The following is a 6,000-nucleotide window of genomic DNA, read 5'->3' as shown; positions in this document are numbered from 1 at the left end:
CAGCAGGGAGTCTGCTTGAGGATTCCCTCCCTCTCCCTCTGCCCCTCCCCCTTCTCTCTCTCTCTAAAATAAGTAAATAAATCATAAAAAAAAAAAAGATGAAGTGGTGGGGTTCAGAGCCAACAGCCTTGAAAGAATTCTTGTGATGTTTTTGGTGCAAAAAAGTGGTTTTATTAAAGCACAGGGACAGGACTTTTTGCTTTTAATTTCCTTGATGATAAAGCTAAGTGCAGTCTGAGGAGAACCCACTCAGCAACCACAAATGGCAGTAAAGGGAGGGGAGACAAACTTGAGATTCTTAGATTGGGTTTCCTAGTTTATTAATGATAGCCGGACAATTTTTTAATTCTTTCTACAGATCTTGGAAGCCTTCTTCTGGGAGTTTCCAGCAGTGCCAAGTGTTGGAGAAATCTTTTCTGTCGCTCTGATACAGTGGAGAGCACAAATACAGCTCAGCAGTAGGCTCCTGAAGAGAGCAATCACAGGTAATGTCTTACTACTATTGATATGAATTCAGTAATGTTTAATAACATGCTTTAAAAAAAGCCTACTTGAGCTCACACGTCCAAGTCAACATGATCTTGTTCAAAACCGTTCTTTTTTTGGGAGACTGTCCTCTACTCAAAACATTAAAATTTATTTATTTTTTGGAATAGCATCTTAATCCTCTGGTGGCATTCTCTATGGTGGCAAATCTCAACCCTGTGGGGCCTGTTTGGGAAGTTGTCAAAACTCCTTTAGTGCTAAGGTGGTGAATCTGGGGGGCTCTAATTTTGATCAAAAGCCAGACAGTGCAGTGATATAATGAAAACAGTTTTCCTTTCTGTAATTTGTGTGTTTGAAGGCTTATACACTGTATTGAAAGCTGATTCTAAGAAAAGGTGATTCTAGGTTTCAAACAATGGCAATATTGTTAAAATAAGCAATATGTTTTTATAAGCTTACAGAGCAGCATGTGCTGTTTATTTGACTATGTATATGCTGGTATTCTTTCTTATTAAAATCAATCAATCAATCTGTCAGCATTGTAGAAAGGGCTCCTGTATTGATGAGGTTAAATAAGATGAGATCTAAACTTCCTTATAAGGTATACCTCTGAGCCAGTGTAATTTGCATCTTACTGGTGGTGTGTTTTGCATTGTTACTCCAAGTATTATTAGAGTGTTTGTTAAAAATGCACGTTAAAAATTCAAATTATTAGGTCCCAATCTAGTATGTGAGAACCAGAATGGGAGGGGGAAGGGTTTGGGAATCTGCATGTTACAGGAGCTGTCAATGATTGACACTCCCAAGGTAGTAAATTCATATTTCTGTCTCATCTTTGTGTTTTTTTTATGTAAAGGTGTTACTTAGTTATTTCTTTGATTTTTGCTTTGAATAAAACAGCACAGGACTATGTTCTCAAGTAGCTTATTATTTGATCAAATTGAGAATGTAATTGAATAAAAATGTACTTTGAACTCTATGTCTAAATTCAGAATGGATATAGTTTTTCCTTAGATGCTAATGGATAAATCTGATTTTGACATCTAGATGCCAAACACTAAATTTCATGAAATATCTGCTCTTTCAATTTGCTAATAAGTTGTATCTCAGGTCTCTTATTCAATTGTGGATGGCCAAGAGCAGTGGGGAAGCATTGGAGGCCCCTGGTCTGTGCTACGCTCACTTAGCATTCGGCCCAGTGTTTTTTTTGTTTTTGTTTTTGTTTTTGTTTTTTTTTAAAGATTTGATTTATTTATTTTTTAGAGAGCGCGAGCGCACATGCGAAAGGGAGTGGTGGGGGAGGGGCAGAGGGAGAGAGAGAGAGAGAATCTCAAGCAGACTGCCTGCCGAGCACAGAGCCCAATGCAGGGCTCTATCCCAGAGCCCTCAGTTCATGACCTGAACTGCAGTTAAGAGTCAGGAGCCCAACTGACTGAGCCAGCCACCCAGGGGCCCCAGCCCAGCATTTTTCAGTAAACATTGTGAGGAAAGTTTTGCTGTGTGATTCATGGCTCAAACAGAAAAAATACGGTGTCCTGAGATTTTGTGAAGCTCTTTGAACCCATCAAACGAAAGGGAGTATTAAAATGAAATGAAATAGTGGCCTTTGATACGAAGTTATTTTCATTACCATGTACATTCTTTAGTAATTATTCCTATAAATTTATTAATTTTAGGGAATGCACACCTTGTGTATAAAGTGTTATTTTTTAGCTATTTTCAAGGGCACAGATTATACCTTTACTTAAAAGATATGTACAACTATAGCATTCTGCGCATGTTAATATTGAGACATAATTACTTCATCTAAAATAACAATGTGTTTGTAGTTTCCTAAGTAAAGGCTATTACCTTGAGATGCTTCTTTCTTCAAATATTTATTAGTACGAAGTATTCCATTAAGTTTATACCTTAAAATTGTGTTAAAACGTACCATGTAAAATTTATCATTTTTACCATTTTTAAATGTATATAGTTCAGTATTATCAAGTATATTCACATTGTTGTGCAACCAATTTCCAGAATGTTTTCATCTTGCAAAACTGAAGCTATATTGAACAACAAATCTCTGTCTCCCTTCCTTCAGTCCCTGGCAACCACCATTCTACTTTCTGGCTTTATGAATTTAACTGTTCTAGATCACTCATGTGTGTGGTCTCATATAGTATTTGTCTTTTTGTTAGTGGCTTGTTTCACTTAGAATAACATTCGTCCATGTTGTAGCATGTGTCAGAATTTCCTTACTTTTTAAGGCTGAATACTGTTCCACCATATTTTGTTTATCCTTTCATCAATTGTTGGACTTTTGTGTTCCTTCCCCTTTTGGCTGTGGCAAATAATGCTGCTTGTACATAATAAATATGGTATATAAATATGTTTGAGTCCCTGCTTTCAGTTATTTTGGCTGTATGTATCTAGAAGTGGAATTGCTGGATCAAATGGTACTTCCATGTTTGATTTTTGGAAGCCCTGTTTTCCACAGCAGCTACATCATTTTACATGCCCACCAGTAGTATTCAAGAGTTCTAGTTTCTCCTCATCCTCACTGACACTGGGCTTTTGTTGTTCTTTTGTTTGGTTGTTTCTTGACAGCAGCCATCCTAATGGGTATGATGTGGTATCTTGAGGTTTTGATTTTCATTTCCTTAATGATAAGTGATGTTAAAGATTTTTCATATGCTTGTTGGTCATTTGTGTACCATTTTGGGAGAAATATTTAATCAAGTCCTTTGTGCATTTTTTAATTGGGTCATTTGTCTTTTTGTTGTTGATTTGTAGGTTTTTTTCTCTCACATATTCTGATGTTCACCATTTATCAGATATAGGGCTTGCATGTGTGTGTGTGTATATGCATATATGTGTATATATATGTGTACGTATATATATACATATATACATATGTGTGTGTGTGTGTGTGTAAAATCTCCCTTTTGGTGGGCCGCCTTTTTGCTCTGTCCTTTGATGCACAGAAGTTTTAAATTTTGATGTAGTTCAGTATGTCTCTTTTCACTTTTGTTGCCTGAGCAAATCAACGTCATGAAGCTTTCCCCCCATGGTTTCTTCTAAGAGTTTTATAGTTTTAGCTGTTATTTTAGGTCTTTGATCCATTTGGAGTTAATTTTTGTATATGGTGTAAAGTAAGGGTCCAACTTCATTCCTTTTTGTGTATCTGGTTTTACCAACACTCTTTGTGGAAGCAAAGTTTATGCTTTTTTTTTTAAAAGATTTTATTTATTTACTTGAGAGAGAGTGCATGAGCTGGGGGTGGGGGTGGGGGGACGGAGAAGCAGACTTCCAGCTGAACAGGAAGCTCCACATGGGGCTTGATCCCTGGACCTGAGCCAAAGGCAGACACTTAACCAACTGAGCCGCCCAGGTGCCCAGCAAAGTTTATGCTTTTAAAGACAGTTTAGGTTAAGGAAAAGAAAAGTAGATCATAAATGGCTGTGTTTTATCTATGTAGGAATTTCCAGAAAGTCCTCTGTTTGTAAATAAGAAGATATTTCAGAAACGATAGGGCATTGCATAGACTTGAAGCCCACTTTAAGCTAAGACTTAGTAAATGTAGGTTGGCATAGAGCCTGTGTTTAAATTTTATGCTTGTTAATTGGTGGACAGTGACTTCTTATATTTGGGCTTTGTTTATGGTAAACTCTGAGTTTTGGTTTTTAGGTATGGGTGTGTATGTGTGTCTGTGACCTGTTACGGGTTTTTTTTTTCCCAGTTAACTCTGGCCAATGAAGGATCCTCTAATGTTTTAGGGAGCTTTAGTTTCAACTAAACATAAAAGAATCAACCTTTTCATGGTAAAGAATAACCAGTAATGAGTCCTGGGGAAAACCTTCAGCCAGCTCAAACGATTCACCTGTCTGTGTAGCAGAAGTTATTTGGAACCTGTTTTTGCCTCTTAGCTGTAAAAAGCAGTATGTGTGTTGACAGAACGATATTTACACTGGTTTTGAAAAGGTCAAAACCCAGATATTGTACCCTTAGAAGTGAGGTTATTTTTGGGAGGTGAGGAGGGTATTGGACGCTGAGTGGGAAGAATATGAAAGCAAATATATGTGACTGAGGGGACAGCCTAGTCAAGGTACTTAGAAGGTAGAGGGAGTAGCTTAGGTGGGTGTAGGAGTCCCATGGAAAATGAAAGGATTGAACACTTTAGGTGTATTAGTTTCTTTGGAGGAAATGATAGCAGATACTAAAGGTAGCACAGCAAGTTCCATAAATGGAAAATGGGTTTGAAAGGAGTTGGGAGGCAATATGATATAAAATGAGTCTGATGGTCCTGAGGAGATGCTGTCAGGGGAATTCATCTGGGTACGGATTTTGGACATGTTCTCGGAACGGCGAGACAAATAGCAGGTAGATAGAGGCAATTACAGGTATCCTGAGCTGTTGAGAGAATTGCATATTTGAATATAGTATTTCAGGGTTAAGACTTGTCTACATGAGAAAAGAGTAGCAGTTAGAACAGCACTAGAATGCTGTCTTTCTGCGGTAATACTGGATATCTGAGTCATGCAGGATTGGGGCGGTGAGTGAGGAATGTTTCTCTGTGGCTCCCAAGGCTCTGTGCAGGACCAGTGGGAAACCATTTTCAAAAGTGGTTTTGAATTAAAAAAAAAAAAAAAAAAAAAAAAAAAAAAAATCTAGCCTCAAGACCGGTTTGGGACTAGATTTCCTGAGTTGACTAAAATAGAAAGATACTCAAGATGACATCTTAAAAGACAAATAAATTAAAAAGACAAATAATTAAACCAGCTCTTGAATGTTATTCTGAAATTTGTTCATTCTGCATGTACCTTTTCCTAATTTATAGATTTTACCATCAGGAACTATTTTTACCTTCTTTTGTGAATTTGGTCTTTTTCTTTATTCAGTTGGTTTTGTTTCTTAACATGTTCCCTGACCCTTGTAATTTCATCCTAGCTTAGTCTGGATCTTTTCCAGCTCTGTATGTGTCTTCTAGTTTATCAGAATGGCTTAGAATAAATGTATGTAATTTATGTTTGGTCATGTTTTCTATTTCATTTCAACATCATTCCTGAAACACTTTGCCTTTTCTTGGTCTGTAAGGGTTCAGAGCTGTATTGAATCGATGTACACAGAGGAAAGTCTCTAATGACTCTGCATCAGACCAGAGGTTGTCAGAGTGTGGTCCCCAGATGAGTAGCAGCAGCCTCGCCTGGACATTTGACAGAAATGGAAATTCCAGGGTTGATTCAGAAACTCTGGAGGTAGAACTTGGATATTTATATTTAACAAAACCTCTTGATGATTCGGATGCATATTAAAGTTTGAGAATTGCCCTAGACCCTCTCATAGCAGTGTGCTGTTGTCCAAGCCATTCACATTCTTTTGCCCTTGGTCTCCCGATCGGATAAATCAAGGGTTCTCAAATGTTAGTGTGCGCATAAATTATCTGGTGAGCTTATTTTAAAAATTTCAAAAAACAGTAAATTTTTCTAACTTCATACCCTGAGATTCTGAATCAGTAGGTCTTGGATGACT

General features: G+C 37.4%; 1 protein-coding gene across 1 annotated transcript in view; it reads left to right on the top strand.

Annotated features, from left to right (window-relative positions):
* The first annotated feature begins 354 nt into the window (after positions 1–354).
* The window catches only part of LOC111156815 (family with sequence similarity 160 member A1), a 155,284-nt gene continuing 149,638 nt past the window's right edge, over positions 355–6,000 (top strand). The window contains exon 1 of the mRNA XM_022517902.1: positions 355–485. The gene's annotated coding sequence lies outside the window, so the exon portion shown is untranslated. The remainder of the gene's footprint in view (positions 486–6,000) is intronic.

The sequence above is a fragment of the Enhydra lutris genome, unplaced genomic scaffold (assembly GCF_002288905.1).
Source record: "Enhydra lutris kenyoni isolate GAN:26980312 unplaced genomic scaffold, ASM228890v2 scaffoldscaffold3, whole genome shotgun sequence".
In the NCBI taxonomy this organism is placed as follows: Eukaryota; Metazoa; Chordata; class Mammalia; order Carnivora; family Mustelidae; genus Enhydra; species Enhydra lutris.
Note: the sequence above shows the minus strand (reverse complement) of the source record. Positions and strands in the feature narration are given on the sequence as shown.